Consider the following 19,528-nt stretch of genomic DNA (forward strand, 5'->3'; position numbering starts at 1 on the left):
TGTTAATTCCCAAGGGCTCCCTTTGTTTTCAGGCCTTTCAATGTTCTTTTTGGCCCCTTGCTTGCCTTGCCCATGCAGGGCTTCTGCTTGCTTGCTCCCCACTCATGCACCTTACCTCTGGTGTTCTGCTTATTCCGACAGGTCTGACATTTTGGTCTGCAGCTCAAGGGTTCCCCAGCTGCACGCCTTCACATCTTGCGCCTCCTCGCTTCTCCGGGCTACCTGGTAAGTGAGGTCTGTGCTTGTCCGCGTGCGATCGCTGGGTTTATCGGGGCCTTCCTTTCTTGAGGCGAGCTGGGGTCCCTTTGTTGCATCCACTTTTCCTCTAGGCACGCAGGTGGTCCAATCTTCCTTGGCCTGCACACGGGAGAGTCTACGATGCAATTACTACCGACCTGCCACCATCTTGCCTCATCTTCTTCTCGGTCGAGGGCTGCTTGAAATCTTGATTCTTCCACGCAGACTGAGACTTTGAGGACTCGCAAAGTGTTTGCGACTGCAGTTGCTACTGTTTCCCTCAATCTCCGCCTCAAATATTACCTTAAACTTGCTGCTATCTGCGGATCAATGCAGGATCAGGCAGGAGCTTCTGCGAGGCACGTCCTCTCCACATGGAAGTTAGCCACGTCCCCAGGGGCCATGGAAAACCTGTTCCAAAATGGATGGCGTCTTCCGAGAAGGGACCTAGTCCCTTTACTATTTTGATGATGGCGACCAGACCACAAGGCTCTGGTTTCACAGGTAAATTGGGGTGGGGAGGAGGGGAATCGGGTGATTTGAGGGGTTGTGGAGGCAACAGGGAGAAGAACCCTGTTGCCTCACCACAATACAAACTAAAAAAAATAAGGCGTCAACTGGGCAAGGGCCTCAAGTGGCTGGAACAGCAGGCAGGGATTGTGTATTCTCCCCCACTGTTCTGGCCATCTGATTGGTTGGCGCACCCTCCCTGGGTTGGAATAAGGCTTAATGACCTTTAGAAAATAATCTATAGACTGGATATCATTTTCACCCTATGCTCTTGGGTGTTTGTTATGAAGGTGACTGCAAGTACCTTGCCCTTGGTACCAGATATTTGTCACAGATTAGGAGGGGAGAGTGTGTAAATGCATCAAAAGTGTACTTGTACCAGGAGGGAACTTTGATATTTTGACATTTCTTTTTGCCCTAAAAGTCACCATAGCATCCAACTATGATCCCCTAATCAAGTGTATTCTGTCCAAGAGCAAACATATAAATGAGCACTTGAGGTAACTTGTATTCATCCTTACTTCCCAGAGCCATATCGAAATACAAGAAAACAATCAAGGACTGGAAGAATTACAGTTTGGTTACATCATTACCTATTAATTTACCATATCTTAGTCTACTAGACCAATATGAACAATACCTATTTGTGATCTGAAAGTCATTATAAACATTGCAAAAACAAACAATAAATGCTCTTGTTCAAATGGAACAGGTTCTCACACAAAGCATGTTTAAATATAGCAAATGTATTATTTCACTTCTATTGCTTCATTTAAAAAAGCATATTATTGAATAAAAATATACACGGGATGAAATGCATTCAATAAAGCAAATGCATATACATTTAATAAGCAGGTTGTGTGTACGTATCTAATAACATAAAATAAGGAGAGAAACTATTATTTTCAGACAATCAATATGTCCATGGTATTTGATGTGATCAATCAACACACCCAATTCTTTAGTACCTTACACCCATGCTCCCTAATAAAGCATGAACAATTAAAAACATAGCTGTTGACACCTTATGTTTCAGCCACAAAGACAGCTAGACACCCTACTGTACAGGTGAGCTGGCCTTCATCATTACCAACGAATAGAATGTCGTTCAATGTGTTCGAATGAATTAACTTGACAACATCTAACATCTATAAATACTAATATAAAAAAAAGCAATCACTTCAAGGCATGCTACCTGTCAAAAATCAAGTGCCTTTTTGTCAGTCTGGCAGCGCATACAACAAATATCCATTCACATGACTTCCAGCAGCACATGGAGTGTAATTTACTTGGTTCCTCTTAACTAAATTGGGCCTCATTATGAGGTTGGCAGTAACCACGTAACACTGTTTCTGCCGCCTGATATCCCGGTTCCACTAGGATATCACAAGTGGTGGCGGAAGAGTAAATTCCCATTCCCGTGGAGTCCCATAGGTTGTTAACGGTGCCAGTGCTTCAGTGAAAATCATGCCGGTATGGGCCTAAAATCCCGGCAGGTCAGACCTGACGCGAGATCTGTGGGCCCTACCGGCACGGTTGCAATTTGGCGGTCCAGAAAGGGTGCAGGTATGTTGTTACGGGCACCTTTATTTCCGGATCGCCAAACTTGTAATGAGGCAAGTCTTTAACTATATCTTTCTAATGTGCTGTTAGCCAAGACCCTATTAGAGAGCATTAATCAAGGCTTGTTAAAAGAGGCTAGAATGGGTTAATCAGCCAATCCTGTTCACTAAGGATCTGTAACAGATTTGTGCAGATGAACTTTCAAACATTGTCAGTACAGTGCTAGCACCTGCTGCACTAAAGCCAGAGACCACTCTTGGCAAGGCAGAGTTAGGTTAAGTTGTTGAGGGATTGGGACAGGAATGGGCTGGTATGTCTATATCTGAATGGAAAGCTCAATTGGCAGTACAGTAGAATTAATAACAGCCAAGTTACACAAGCATCATTACAAGATTGGTGGTGCAGTAAAAAAGTAACTTTAATTCCATTACAGCCACTTTTTTTGTATTAACGGAATTACTGCTTTGTTTACTGCACCGCCAAAATCCGATTTTTCAACCTGAAGTGGAGTATTTACATTATGCAGGAGCTAAATCCTCCACTTTGAAGGCACAAATCGGTATTACTGTGGAAGAAGAAAAACTCATGAAGTCCAATGGACTCCAAAAATGGGGACTAACACCAACCTACCAAAATTAATTCATTCATTTTCGACATTTGTATAGTGCCTTTCACCATAGTTATGGTACCAATGTGCTGTTGGTTGAACGCCCTTGGAGGGACTGAAGTCCAAAGTATGGGAAAATGGGAGGTGCTATTATGTATGTGTGCATTTTGGCCATTAAAGTTATGAGAGGGTGGCCAAGACCCTGCTAGTCACCCATGTTTGAATGGCATGTGCACTGATGTTATTGTATTGTTGTTTGTGCATGACCAGACTGATATTTACAAGAGGGCTAGTATTTTGAAATGTTGCACTAGATATTTACCAGGTTCCAAGGAGAAAACATGAAAGCATACATTGGGCCTCATTCCGAGTTTGGAGGTAATTATGGCGGTATTAGCGCCATGCCTACCTCCAATACCGGTACCAAGTCCACCCTCGTTCAATGGGGACTTACCGGTCTGTTCCAACCTTTGCGGGACCGGTAAATCCTAATTGAAAAAGCCATTCCCCATTCCCATTTGAGCCCCCATAGGGCTCAATAGGAAGGTGGAAGGCGCTAATAACGGTACCGCAAATTGCGGTACCGTTATTAGCTCTAAAGTCCCTTAACGGGTCCCGTCCTTAACGCCTGGTAAAACCAGGCGATAAGGAAGGGACCCGCTATGGGAACTCGGTATAGGGCGCAAAGGGATTACCGGCACCGGTTTCCTTACCGGTGCCCGGTATCCCTTTGCGCCCAACTCGTAATGAGGCCCATTGTGTCTTGCTACTGAGTAAAACCCTTGTCCCTGCTGAGTGGCTATACGAAATCACCATGTATGGTCAGCCTCTTACTGACCACAACACTGGAGTTTTTAAACAGGACTCCTCATCTCTTAGTTGGGAGCACCTGAAGCATTCAGGAGAAAGTCCAAAAGTCAGCAGTACTCCCAAGGAGTCTTGGCACTATAATGTTTGAGAAACCAAGCTCACGGATCAGTTTATAGTAGTGGCAAAGAAAAAAAACAGCTTTACTTGTCTTGCAAGACAAAAGATAGATATATCTTTACAGTACTGGAACAAACCTCAACAACCTGACCCACCCTTCATACCTCCTTATTGTATAGGTCATTTGTCAGGAGACTGCTGCATAGACTAACAGGAATCTTCCAGAACACTGAAACGATGCCTACACCATAGGAAGAAGGCTTCCTGCCCATTTGGTTTCATCACATGTCTCTCCACAATAGTCTGTGGTCAATGCAGAGTACCTCTGGACACATCACATCCTGAATTCCTCAGTATGCTCCCACCCTGGTTTCTTACCAACCTCACCTGCCATGACATATCCTCATTTTATCTCAGTATCTTAGTCTTTCTGGTTAGCACCAGTTTCTTCATTCATATTTTCAGAAAAGTGGAACATACAAGTGCGAGAGAGCAGTTTTTAAGTTCCAGTTCACTGATGTCAAATAGTGTGGTACAACATGTAAAAGCATTCTCAAAGCCAAATACTGATAATAGCACAGAACATAAACGTGATTCTGCTGAAGTTGAAGGTCATTAGTAAAGAGTGAAAGGCAGCAATGTCAATGAGTCCTAAGTCTTCATCATTAGTAAAGAGTGAAAGGCAGCAATGTCAATGAGTCCTAAGTCTTCATCATTAGTAAAGAGTGAAAGGCAGCAATGTCAATGAGTCCTAAGTCTTCGTCATAAGTAAAGAGTGAAAGGCAGCAATGTCAATGAGTCCTAAGTCTTCATCATTAGTAAAGAGTGAAAGGCAGCAATGTCAATGAGTTCTAAGTCTTCATTTCCCAGATGAAGGAAAAGCATAAGCAAAATAATCTTCCGTGCCACCACATTTCAATTATGCATCATTAATAAGCAATGGTAGCATCTGTTCTTTACAAATGGAAAGAGAGTACTTGGAAATGTTCCAAAGTTAGCACCAGAAAAAGAATGAGGAAGTGAAAACAATAACTATAAAAGCAATGGGTTTTCGTATTGGCCAGACGACTATGGATTGAGCTACCTGTCGGCCTGGGAGCCGTAGCAAATCATCTTCAATTTAGGAAGGTGTGAAGACATGGTTGTTCTAGGGTCCTTGCTAAGGTCTGTATCTTTCTCTGTCCTCGCGCCAAGATGCCCTCGGGTGATAATTGCGCGCAATAAATTGCCTTAACATAACATAACAATGATCAGGATTATCTCTATGCAAGAGTTGGCCAATTTAGTCAATTTTGCTACATGGTATATCAAATCAAATGTATTACAAAGAGTAATAGTTTGGTGAGCCAATTCAAAAGCATTCTGCTCTCGATTAAATCTAGCTTCCACTGCATATAAATTCTTCCTTACATTACACAGTTTTTTCACTTCATTACATTTTTAAAGTCTCCAGTCGTTGGGGGATCATAACAGTCCAATCATAATCTACTTTATATTGCAAATGCATTTCGTAGTTCATTACAGCAGGCCAATTCAGTCTCTCAGTCATGGTGATCAGGGAAAACTTTACATCAAATTTGATCTTGCTATTGTATGATGAATGCAGCTATCGTATAAAAAAAAACGTGTGTGTACCATTCGGCATAAGTCGCTTTGCTATTTCTTCCAAACAAACTTTTCTTACCACAGTCAATATGTGGCCAGTCTTTACTGTTTCCATACATGGCAGTTGTGGTGGTTCTTTTGGCCACATACAGTCCAGTCTGATCCAATTCCGTTCCCGGTCCACAAGTATGACATTGTTTCAGGTACACTTAGCACGTAGTGATTCAGATATCCCAGAACCGGCACCTCCCAGACATTGCTGTGCATTTTCCAATCTCATTTAGAGCTTGCTCAAAGTCCTGGTGTCATTGGATCCCATGTTCATCTGAGGGGCCTTTAGGTGTTAAACAAGCATCCTACTGCTTCAGCATCATGGTGCGAGCGAATGAACATCAAGGAGGGTCTCCATGGCCACTGGGTTACTGGTGATCTCAAATCATCTTCGTTCAGCACCCACACTAGGACTGGTGGTTGATGTCAGTGCAGATTGATCTCAGCTGGTCATTTAGGTAATCTTGCACCTCTCTGCAAGCAACATAGCATTCGACCTTCAAGCCTGCATCTGGGATGCTACAAATAAGACTCATTAGCATATGTTTGTTATGCTGCTAAATAATAACGTGAACTTCTCCTGGGATTGCAACTACATTGGTCAGTTGCGACTCTGTTATGAGTCCCTATATTTTTTCAAGTTCCTCTCATTTTTACTCAGGTATACTTCCCCTGTAAATGTTTCAGGCCAAAGCTACCGAGTTGGTCTAATCACAGATTCTTCAATCTAGAATTCTTTTACTCCCCTTTATTCAGACAGCATGTTATGTTATGTTACGTTATGTTATGTTATGGATATACTTGTTACGCGCTGAAAGCCCACCGGCATCATGTCCTTCTGTTGGTCTAATCTGGTTTCTGTTCTGTTGATATTTTTTGAATATGAGCATTATTTTAAAGTTTTATACTGGCAGAACAAAATACACTGAACCGAGGGTTGTGCTTATGTTATGTTATCTATATTTATAGCGTGCAGCATAAGCCCAAAGGCTTCTTGGTGCTAAAAGAGTTCAAGCAGGAGAGCCATCAATGTAGCATGCATCCAGTCATAAAACAGAAAGGTTTTTATAAGAAGCTGAAATTGTAGGTGATTCTCAGTTTTGAGAAGAGTGCAAGGAAAATAATTTCAAAGCTTTCCTGCAGGCCCAGAAAAAGCAGAGCCCCTTAAAACAAAGGACCTGATTAAAAGAGGCATCTTGTGACTGAATCAGTCGTTGGGGGACATGGGGACAGAATTTTTACTGAAGATAATCAGCACCTGCACCATAGAAGACACAGTGGACTAAACAGAGAAATTCGAACTGAATCCGTTTAGAAATGGGAAGCCAGTGAAGGGAGTGAAAAACAGGACAAATTTGAATTCCAAGCAGGGGTGGACTGGGAACTAAAGGAAGCCCTGGAAATAACTACTGGGGACCAACAGAGGCCCTGGAAATAATTTTCAAAGTGGCCCCATATGACACATTTTCAGCAAGCCCAATGCTTTTCCTATGAGAAAATATGGAAATACTTCACAAAAGAGGCCCAGGGTGCAGAGGCCCATCGGGAAATCTCCAGAGTTCCCTTTAGGCCAGTCCACCACTGATTCCAAATGGTGATTGAGTCGCAAGGCGAGCAGCCAGGTTTTGTAAAATTTGAAGACGATGCACCAAATAACCAGGCTGAGCCAGGTATGAATAATTACAATAGTCCATGATACCAAGTAGCAAAGATGCAACCACAGGCGCTCGTAAATGATGTGGAAGAAAATGAAGGACTTTCCGTAGCACCTTACGTTGAAAATGACCAGACTGGCAAACCATACCAATCTGCATTTCAGATGAAAGAGAGGCAGAGATCTTAACGCCTAGATCTTTAACTATTAGAACTGGTGTAGGAAAGGGGCCAATCAGCAAAGGCCAGAAGGCAGGAGTCCAAAGGGAAATGACTGATTGAGGGCAGATCCCCATCACCTCTGTTTTATCTCCATTCAACTTAACCCAGCTGTCACTCATCCAGCAACCCACAGCCCCCACACAACTCATTAGCTGGAAAGCAGTCTCGGGCTGAGAAAGATGAATGCAAATGATAGTCTGCAAAGAAGTAGCCGAGGGAGGAGGCCGTGGGAGTGGATGACTTTGACCCAAGGCTGGGAATACACTTTGAACAGGATGGGTTACAGGGTTGAACCCTGAGTAACCCAGCCCTTCAATGGAGAAGAAAGAGAACAGAAAGAAGCAAGATAAAGAGATTAAGTTTGATCAGTCACCAAAAGATTTAAACCAAGACAGAACCATACCTGAAAGGCCCACCCCGGCCAAGCGACTGATCAGGATGGAGTGATCAATGGCATCAAATGCAGCCAAGAGATGTAATAAAATCAGCGCAGCTACACTATCCTGATCAGAAAGATGGGCCATCCACGACAGAGACAAGCATGCTTTCAGTGCCACCACCAGAACGAAACCCTGACTAAAAGGAGTCAAAGAAATGAGAATCCTCCAAAAACATACTAACTAGAGGGGTGATCAGAGATTCAAGAAGCTTCATTAAAAAAGATAGGATAGATATTGGATGAATAGTTGCTGGAATAGCAGGATCTAGTAGTATTTTCTTTTTTAAAAGAGGAATTACTAAGGCATCTTTCAACGCAGAAGGAATAAAGCCCAATGAGCATAAATGATTGACTACATGAGCAAACCCTTGGTGCAATAGAAGGCCTCATATCCTTCAATAGAGCCAGAGGGATGAGATCAAGATGAGAAGCAGCCTTCATCTTATTGATGTGATGTGTTATTTATAACGCGCTTAATACCCAGAGGTTTCTAAGCACGGATGCGGGGATCGAACCTGTGGTGCTCCGTGTTGTCTTGCTTCCAAGGCGAGCATGTTGCCCCTGAGCTATCCTCCCGAGACTAGGAACTATATCAGCAGGTGTAAAAAGAGGGAAATAACACCAAGAGTTATCTGAATTAAGAGCCATGGCATCTGTGGCAAATTTACCAGTCTTGCAAGGTTGTGGCAGTGGCCACTGTGCAGAGACATGGAAGACTGCAGGAAGAGGTGGAATGACCTCCCGGCGCGTGTGTGCAGTCTCCTCACCTCTCATCACTGTGAGATGACTTCCACTGGAGGAGACACAGTGGAGCCACTACACCTTGCCCCCTGGAGGAAATGAGTGGCAAGCATACTTTACACGGAATGGATAAAGGGAATTGTAGCACTAGAGGTGGAAACAGGAAGCCAACAAGAGTACAAAAGCACACCAGGTGGCAGGAAAATGTGAAGGCAGTGCATGTGTCCCAGCTCACACACAAATAACAATGTTGATGTTATTTCCCATGCTGGCTCACCATCAACAATGCCACAGGAATACCCATGATGACCCATTACTTGTGTAAACCTGGAAGTTGCACTATGTGGTAAATAATGAAAATAAATGTTATGAATGTAGACATCAACAGACTAGTCACCTAATGCACCATTGAGAGCCAGAAATTCACAATGTCATGACCAGCCACCCGAAGTACACCCAGTCATGCCAAATGCACCATGTAAAATTATTGTTATTACCAGGACCCCACAAAAGGGCCAACACATGCACCATACAGAATCAAACATGGCATCCACCCCAAGGGTCAGAGTAATGTCAGAAGCATGGCTGGTCACATAGGGCTGGACAGACACCCTCTGTAGCCCTAGGACTGTATCCACCTGCATCAACACCCCAGAATTGTATCCATCTGCATCAACACCCCAGAGGAAACACCCTAGCCATCACACCAGGACAATGACAAACATGCACCCTGTATCCGTCATAGGCCAGCTAATTAATGTTGAAGGTGCATAGGTAAACCCCACCTCATTGTACTGTGCACAGGGCATGCACGAGACCCATATACATAGATGGTCACAGGCGCCTAACCATTCCCTGTGTTCTCTGCATGTACCTGTGATGCTATACATGACAACTGAATCTAGGTTGTTCCTCTCATTACAGGCACAGAAGGCAGCAAGGGGGGAGGCAACCAATGCCACTGATGTAGTGCTCCACATGCCATGCCCATCAATGCAGCAGTGAACCCTGCAACCCTGAGCACCTCTTCTGCCACCCATGCACTCCAGACATCAGCAAGTCACTGCAAGACCCAAGCAAAAGAAGCAGGATCAAAAGGTGTACCCGGAGCAGCTGACACCTCTACCGGAATTCTCACCGCAGTAGTAACATCGGCACTGACCACTACAACCAATCTGCATGGCCCCACATTTGCTGCTGGCCCCATCACCACCTCTGCTGCAATGTCCAGCAATCCGTTTATGGTTGTACCATCCCTCATCTCAAATGTCAACAGTGTGCCCGCTTAAGTCGAGCACGAATACCACTGGCGACCACTACCACCAAGCATCCTTTATCAGTCTCCAGCATTGGCTCTTTGTCACCAGTCAGGGGAGGGACCAGAGTTGACCTGCTCTCTTCCAGGCCACCCCCTCTAGGCCTTGGTTTTCTTGTGATCATTCCTCCCCAATGTCCTGTTGCTGTTAACCTGCAGTCACTCACACAACCTGATAATGGTGATGGTGCTTCAGACAGTGGTGATGCAGAAATGTTTAAGAGTGATGTCACACCCACCACCTCACCGGTTTGCCCACCTGCTGCTCTGCCCAGTGATGCCTTATCTAGAATCTGGGAGAGACTCAAATGAAAGGAGCAGAGGCTGGAGAGGATGAAAGAGCTTGCAGAGGTCCATCCTCAGCATGCACAGGCAATGTGGGATGTTGTACAAGGGGCAACAAGTATAACAGCCAGGGAAATGGCCCATCAGTGCTGACATCTATCTGAGGCTACAGTGATGAATACTGTTGTGGGCAAAAGGGTGTGGGAGCTTACTGAGGAACAGTCAGCTGGGCAGGTGAATATGCAGCGGGTACTTCTGCTCATGATTCAACACATGCGTGGCCTGGAGTCAGTCAGTTCTGCCTCTGTTACCCCCCAGAGGGTCACAAGCAGCTAGTCCCTGCAGGAAGTTGTTGTACACCGCCACTCACACAACAAAGATTCCTTCTGGTCAAGAGAAATGACATACAAAATAATTGCCTGACTCCAAAATGACATTGGGGAATGGGAGAGGTGGGAGGGCATGGGTGTTGGGAATTGAGGCAGGTGGGAGGGCAAGGGTGTTTGGAATTGAGGGAGGTGGGAGCGCATGGTTTTTGGGGATTCAGGGATGTGGGAGTGCATGGTTGTCTTGCACTATACAAAATAAATCTCATATTAACTTTCACACATGCAAGGGCAATGCTTTTTGAGTGAGAGTGAACTATTCATTACGTGGCTATGTTCAAATGAGTGACAACGGTGCAAAGAAATTTGTCTAAAAGAATTTGTCTATGGTTCCTGCCACACCAGACAGCCGTCTATGCATTCATCCATGCATTCACCACGCGGCACTTCAGCAGCTTGTATGTCGTTGTCCTCTGGGGGAGGTGAGTCGAAATCTAAGGGCAGAGGGACATGTCACCTGATACACATGTTGTGCAGCATGGCACCGACTGTAGAGAATTTCCCCCACCTTCTCTGTCTATACATTTCGGTGCTTCCCTTCAGGTGGAGAAACTGGAAAAGTGCTTTCAGTAGGCCAAAGGTCTGCTTGATGCAAAACCTGGCCCTGATAATGGGCCTTCTTGTTGGCCACCTCCTGTGTTGTGGTGGATTTCAGACAGGTGTCATCAGTCACGGAAGCTGTGGGTATGCAGAGCCACCTTCAAGTGCAAAGTCACAGGTGTCAGTACATGAAGCATGATGATGTGTGGCATTTTTGCATGGTATGTTGATGACACTCTCTTGATGAAGTGTGGGCACATTGGTGAATGACATGGTTATACATCCCTACATTTATTTATATGTCATGTACTATGGGCGTACACATGCTATGTCACTTCGGGATTCCCTGTTCACACATCTCTTGTAACATTCATATCCCATGACAGGATTAGCCGTGTACATGCTGTCTGTCTGGGCCCTTAGCTGTGCCGTCATGCAGTCAGGCATGTGCCCTGAGGGGCGTAAGGTTGTCATTGTGGGTTTTTATTGATTCACCATTCCTGCTCTTATGGAATAACATTCATGGTTTGCAGTGCTGCCTGGCAGTGATGCATCATCATTGTGCAGTGTTAAACTTTGCTATTGTCTTTTTAGGTATGGTTTCCCTATGCCTTGTGCTATCTGTATTCCTCTCTTGGTGGATTACTTACTTTGTTAGAGCAATATGCTTTGCTTCCATGCTACTCTATTGTCCTGCAGGGCCTATACCTGTGGGTTGGTGGCTGTAATGTGTGGGGTGAGAGGGCAGGACCTGCCTGCACAGGGCTTTCATAGGGCATGCATTGGTTAGTCATTGTAATCATTGTAATGCTCCTCCAACTTTAGGAAAACATTGCATGCCAGTTTGATTTGTATGATTGCACTTGCATCTACCCTGTATCCATGTCGGTTGGCCTCTGTGGCTCACCTTCTAGGCATTAACACTCAAACTGGGACCCAGACATCTACTCCTTCCACTGGGAATTCTAAGCAAATCAAAATGTAATGCACCTAATAAGAGTATAGTTTACATAGTGGATAAGGCTCAAAAGGGTCTCAAGTGGGAGAAGTGATTAAGTGGGGCTCAATCACTTATAGAGAAAATATCAGTTAACTGTATTCATCATGTATACAATTTAAAAAAACAAATGCATGCATGACAGAACAAAACAAATTGCATAGATAAATTTAAAGTCACCAATACTTGTGACAGGTGTTAGAATAAGTGTGACACAATAAACATATAACAATCATTGAGCTGGTTTTATGGTAATCCCCCAGAACAGAAACCTACTACACTCTACTGCATCCCACTGCCAGGACACATTTGTTGGACACTTTAGCCCTTGACAGATTAGTGATGGCAAAAAGGTGCTGTCTCCTATATGTGTGATGCAGTCGCACCCTAGGTATCTTTGAGCTGCACACCAATCAATACTTTGATCTATGCATAATGTTCATGTTGACACAACCGTTTTTCGGTCAAGGTTCCTGGGTACAAGTGTCAAAATACTGTCCCATTCATTCATCATGGGCCTTCATGAGGGCAAACGTCATTCAAGTTAGGAACTGGTCCGGCCCTTTCTTCTGACTGATCTCCACACATGTATGTTGCCATCATGAGTCCTGTAGCATAAATACACAGGTACATGTCTCAGTAATCTACAAACCTGAGCACCCACCTGTGCTCCCATCTTTTACATGACTAAAGCACAATGAAAAGAGCAGTAACAAGACTGACTTGTAAAGCATCACGTCTGCTGCATAGAGGAACACTGATCAGATCAGTTAATCTTCTGAATTGCTAATGGCTTTTGGTCCCTTTTATTCATTCACAAATACTCTCCATTTCCAGTCTCCCACCTCGATAGAAACAGACTGTGGGCCTCATTACAACCCGGGCGGTAAGGGATTACCGGTACCGGTAAGGGCACTGGTGCCGGTAATCCCTTACCGCCCCTATTCCGATGTCCCTTAAGGGACTTTACTTTACGATGACGCTAATAGCGGTCTGGCTGGTCGGAATAGCCTGTAGCGGTAAGCGATGCCTGTAATCCTTTACCGGCATCGTTTTTCCCTTAGCACCAACCTCGGAATGACCCTCTTGGTCTCCAGAATCACCTTCTTCTCTGTCGCACACGAGGCTCGGGCACCCCTGCACACGGGATCGCCAGTGGAGTGGGGACCATTCACCAGTCACTTCCTCACAGGGCCTCCCGCGCTGGCCATTAAAAAATCGCAAACCTGGAAGGTTCAGAGATCCCTTCCGCCGTTCGCAGACACTACTGCAAACTTCTGAGAAACTAAGTTATACATTATAACGCTATTTTAGCATACACAATTTTGCACTGGTGGAGCTCACCCACCCTCTTCCCGGGCCTACTCGCCTTCACTTTTGAAGCGGGCCAGGGCTGCTCTGCTCAACTGGCAAACGTTCTGCTGCCTGGCTGATAAACAAAATGAAGCCCAAGACGGCCCCTACAGTGCCTTATATATGAATTAGTCACCCACCTCCCCCATTTCCAGCAGGACTGCCAGGGGTCGCAGGGACTGGGCAGGGGTCACAAACTAACAGCTGGGGCTCACAACTGTAACCCCTGGTGACTTCTAAATGACATCCCTGCCTATAGGGTAGGCCAAGCCTGCATTCAGATGTCCTTTTGAGGTTTTTTTTGCAATCGTGCAAAGCAGGGGATTGAGGGACCATTTCTGCTAATTTAAAAAGACCATTCTGATTGAAAAATGAGATGTGCTTTGAATTACGTAGAAAACAAAAACATTATCATGCACCTGTGAGGCACAGGCACAGGGTGATGCACAATGCATAAGAGGACGCATTCTGTCCCTTTATTAGTTTACCTATTTGACATTTTGCAATGTGCCATGCATTACATTTGTAGATGATCAGCAGTGGTATGAACTGCTGCTGCCCCACTTGATTTTGTATCACTCAAAAAATGGGGGCTAGGAGGACGAAACTCCCTCCCACCAGTTCATCTTCGCCTGCCATGTGAATGAAGCAAAGCTAATGCCACCTGCAGTAGAAGCAGTACCCTGTGCCGGAAAATCCTACAACTTTTCCTATCAAGAAGTAGGATCAGTTGACACCAGAAAACACTATTAACTTAAACACAATGGAGCTTTCACGAATGCTTCTGAGACCCTAATTGGACATCATCCAGTCAATTTCATGTACACTTGCTATGTTTGTTTAGATTTACTTTGTCTTCAAATATTTAGTGTCATTTTTTCCTTGGACCAAAAGCATGCTACCAACAAACCCTCCTTAAGGGTGATAGTGGGAGCCTTTACCCCTACCAGAGATTCTGCTAATGGGTCGTCACCAGAATATCAATATCAGCAGCGTACTGATGGAAGCAAGGAGAGGGAGGCCTAATACTCTGCGCACTGACCCTTAGTTTTCCTTTTATCCCTCAGATTCTGAGTCACTATACTGACAAATGTGGGTCTTTCTTCCCTTGTCATGCTACTGGATTATAGGTCAAAGTATCAAATCAAAAGGATCGAATGACAAAAGGCTCGAGTCAAAAGGACTGAAAACAAAAGGTTCGAAAATGTTTTTTTTTTTTTTACATTTTTTTTGGGGGGGGGGTTCACCCCCAACCCCTGTTTTTGTGGTAAAAAACACTTTTTTTACCTAAACGGAAACCCAAAAAAAAATACATAATTTAAAAATTTTAAAAAAAATTCAAACCTTTTATTTTCGATCCTATTGACCGTCACCTTTTGCATTCAAACCTTTTGTATTCGATCCTTTGACTAGACACCATGCTACTAAATGAGGATGTGTAAATAGTAGTCCAGGATTGGTATTATTTGGTTGCTTCTGTGGTCCTCTTGCCTTAACACAGGTACACACATAGCAGACTATGCAGAGCTTACCTTGTCAGCGAGCAATGGAGAATGTATTTAACGAACTGTCCTAACCCATACAGAATCAACAAAGCAAGGTTGTGGCATTAAGGCCAAGAACACAGCACTGTACCAGTCGGTTACACCAACAAAAGCAAAGGTAGAAAAACAAGCCACACAAGAACCTATGCAAGGTAGAACATGGAGTGGAAGGCAATGATGATATGGGGACCTCCACCTTCAATCCATAGCTTCACACTAGATCCATATTAGCACAAGCCACATTATCACATCCATTCTCCCAGGCTCCTGGGCCCCTCAGGCCTCTGCCAATCCTTTTCTGATTTGACACTTGTTAGGAAAGATTTCGTAATTGTAGGTAATTTTCCTTCCATGTGGCAACCCCTAAACTTTTTGCTGTTGTTTTTCACCTTGTTCTCGACTTTGCCAGAGAAGTGCAGCCTTCTGCCGCACTCCTCTGGGCTTTCGCTCCATTCTTACAGGGAAAACGACATGCCCTTTAGACAGTCAGTACCGGGAAACACTGTTTTCCGTAGTTTCTTTTATCATGTTGCGGCTTTCGTGCAACATGACACAAGAGGGCACTGTAAACTAAGTTACTGCTCTCTTGGGTCTCTAGCCTTCTACAGGCCCTAGATACTCTTTTAGGATTGTAACTGATCGGTGCAAGTGATTCACGGGCGGGAATGGTGGCAGCGATCGTTTCTTGTGTTTTGAGCTCCTTTTGGCGGTTTAAGCGTGTTTCTCGCGCGTAACCCAAAATGGTGGCCTGGCTCCCAAAATGGCCAGACCACGAGGCTCCTTTGTCCTGTCCGCTGACCGTCTTGCTCCCTTCACCTTCCCCAGGTCGAGCCGACCCAGGGCCTTCCTTATTTGGGCATGTACTTTCCCGCGAAACATGGATGCTTTCGCGGGCTTCTACATGCCTGGTGTGTGCCTCCAGGATGTGGGCTGGGATGTCTGGTCCCAATACACATCCTGGGTGCCAGAGAGTCTAGGGTGATGTGAATGCCTGGGACCACCGTGGTCCGTGATAGGTCCACGAATGGTGTGAGTGTTGATGAGCGGGTCTCCCATTGGGTCCCCTCCGTTTTGGCGTGAAGGGAACCATGGATAAGAGGGGGCTGGAAACACCACTACCAGGTCGATCTCCTGAGTTCTCACGAACGAAGGAATACAGGAGCCAAGTATCCTGCAACCAAGAGGCTGAACCGAGGAATCGCTGGTGACCCGCTGAAGGACTGCTCCTCTGCACTGCTGTCGCCTTGTGAAACCCTTTTCGCCTTTGATCGAACCAGAAGGCCTGTACTGGTACTTCGACCCTTGGAATAGCGGGGACAGCTATTCTCGGCATCTTCACCATCTCCTGCTAGTAAGCCTTCGGAAGCGTCTCTGGGCCATCCAGCAGACTGACCAGCCTACACAGGAGTCTTGCTCTGTAACCGCCGCCAGGTTGTGTAGTATTTCGAGTCCTTGTCACTCTCACACGATTCGTACACTTGGCGTTCCCAGGTCTGAAGTGAGTAGTGTACATTTGGCTCAGATACACACGGCCGCTCCGTTGCCCTGCTGTGGTAACAAAATGTGCAGGTTCCTTCGTTTGGGACGTCTTTTACTCAACTCTGCTGCTGCAGACTCAACACGACGACGAGACGTCCCCTGCTCTTCTGAACCTGCCAGCGACTGAAACTGACGCGGAGAAGCCTGGGTCTGCTTGTATCGGGGACCGGTGAGTAGCATAGCTAGGAACTGGTCACCCTCCTGCAGGAGCCCATAGCTTTTCCCCGCTGTGTCAAAACAGCACGCCTTTCCGTACTCGCGCTCTGCTTCTGCCCACAGTGGAGGCTGCGCTTGAGTCGCGGAACACTGTTCTTCTTCATTTGTGCACTAAACTGAACTGCCTGATTTCCCTCGAAGAGACTCCCCTTTTGCCCGTTGGCACCAGCGTGTGCAGGTACTTTTGAGCACAAGGCTCCACTCTTCGTAGGGCTCGGACTTCCTTTTAGTTAGGTGCCTCTGAAGGCGGACTGGGTCTAAGCATTATTTTGCACTGCCTGTTTTCCTTCCCTTTTAGGTGGACTACACATTTCGTGCATCTAACGCTTGAGACTTGTTTGTATTTGTATATATATTGTATTGGTATGGTATGTGTTGGTTTACTAGAGTTGTATTGTGATTTCTCGCTACGATCATTGTTTTAAAGGCCTTGGAATAAATGTGTATATATTTTTAATATAACACCTGTTTGGAGTAGTTTGTAAGTGTCCTTGCTTTGTGTGCTCATTGCGGGCTTTCAGTCACCCTCACCCCTCTTGAGACCTAGTCTTGACCGCCGCGATCGCTACCCTGATTGGTCTGGCTTGTCCAGAGGTTACCCTGTTCCAAGTAATTAGGTTGGCCTTCTGAACTTCTGCGCCGCCAGGACAGAGTTCAGAAATCCGTCTTAACAACAATAGGGATCCCAATTGCTTTAGAACATTTATTACAAAATGCAAGATCCATTTCAGAAACCACTCCACGGTGTATTACACTGGCAAAGTGGCTTTCATATGGACCAGATGCCCCTAGTTTGGGCTGTCCACTACGCAGTGGGGGTTGGCTCACTACTGTAAATTTATGAGACGTTTTTAAGTCTATGTTTGACCACCAGTATGTCCGTCAATATATCATAACTCTTAAATAACTTTCTGGTGATCTACTCTGTAACATGGCCCTTTGTAAGCGTTTGATGGCTATAACCGCTGGGACTTTGAATGTCCAGCTGACTGTGTTCTCCCTGGGTCTCTGATTGGAGTGATTGGTCTTCGGTTTCATGTTGTGTTCCTACCGGGATAAAATAGCAGACCTTATATCCCTAGTCATTAATTTAGATAAAGATTAAAATATGGCAATGTTTTTACTATATTGTCCGCCGGCATACTCAGAGATAAGATCTGAGATTTTAATACTTATATTAAGGGAAATAGAGCTACACCAGTTCCACCCGGCCCTAATCTGCCTTCTATGGGCTTCCAAAGGTAGGATGGCCATTATCAACATACCTGAGGCATGTGTTACATAAAAGAAAAGTGTTATTGGCTAGTGTGCTCATCCTTTTTATCATTGATGGGGGCCTTCAATGACAAGAAGTATGTTAATGTTATCCTCTAAGTAGGGATGGATGTGGAGTCAGTGCTGTTTTAGGGAAGGATCTTCTATTGTGATGTAATTTACTGTATTGTGTTGCTTATATGGGAAAGTGTATTGCTTTACTCTGTGTTTTTATGATGTTATGTTTTTATGGAATCATTCTTATTTCCGAAATAAACTTTCATTGAATTGAATAGATAATCATCTTTTTTGTATTTCTATAGCACATCATGCAGACCCCTGCCACTTGTAAACACTTCAATAACAATTGTTATTATTATCCCATATGATGTCATTACATTTATCGACCTTGGAAGGATACAAGGTGAAGTTTGCCCTGCCATGGGATTAAAACATAGAACATGTAGAATGCCCTCATATTTGAGACCAGTGCTATCCCCCGAAATTAAAGACTGGTTGATAGGAAGGGAGAATAAAAGCAGGTGAATCCTGGCAACTTGTTTTCTGAGTCAAAAAGGAGCCCATGAGGCCCTTAGAAGAAACCTAACACATTCAGCTGGGCAGCATTAGTGACTTCCTATGTAAAAATAAACATTGCTATCGCAAGACGGTGAATAACACCAGTGAATAATAAGGAGTCCAGTGGTGAGCCTAATAAATCATGTGCTAACCCCTTTCATCAGATGCACTTTCACTGATAACAAGTCATAATCATACAGTACATTCTACATAACTGCACCCACCGTTCAGTGGGATCAAGAGTTAGCACTTAGACTGCACTTAGACTGTAGGGCCATCAAGATCTACAATGATCTAGGATTAATACTAAGCCATAGAATTCCGTACACCTGACAATAAGATGGATCCTGTACTTTCCGTAGTTGAGTCAGCACTGACATGAGGGCCCATCACACATGAGGCGCCTCACTTGCAAGTGAAATGAACACAACAACATCACAAAATCATCACCTTTGATGCTCTAGCCCTCTCCCCATGCATGAACACTGATTTGCTACAACACATTAAAACCCCAGACATGTGAAATGTGTTTACGCCTGTGGCTGTTGATAGGAACCTTTCTGTAGAGCTTAACAGGTGGTAGATGGCAGGTCATATAGATCAAGCTTATTGATGCAGCGGACAGTTAAGTAAAAGATCAAATTGTCTATGCCTGTGTGTGTAAAATCTGGGTGTATGCACTGCACGTGATTGCATGTGTACATGTGAACATTTTGTGGGTGTCTATGGAATTGTGTGTCCTGACATATGTGTTCAAGTGGACATGTGTCAGGGGCAAAGCTAACCTAATGTTAGGCACATGCATTATGAAACCGTGAAATAGTGGCAGCACTGCCATATATTGTGAGGGCGTGCTTTACGCAGACAGCTTCAAAAGGGCAATACTGGCATATAATATGGGTACAGGCATCACGAATATATGTGTTGAATCTGTGTTTTAAATGGCAATGCTGGCATATTTGGTA

Source organism: Ambystoma mexicanum, chromosome 6q (assembly GCF_040938575.1).
Source record: "Ambystoma mexicanum isolate Mex_15411 chromosome 6q, UKY_AmexF1_1, whole genome shotgun sequence".
Lineage (NCBI taxonomy): Eukaryota > Metazoa > Chordata > Amphibia > Caudata > Ambystomatidae > Ambystoma > Ambystoma mexicanum.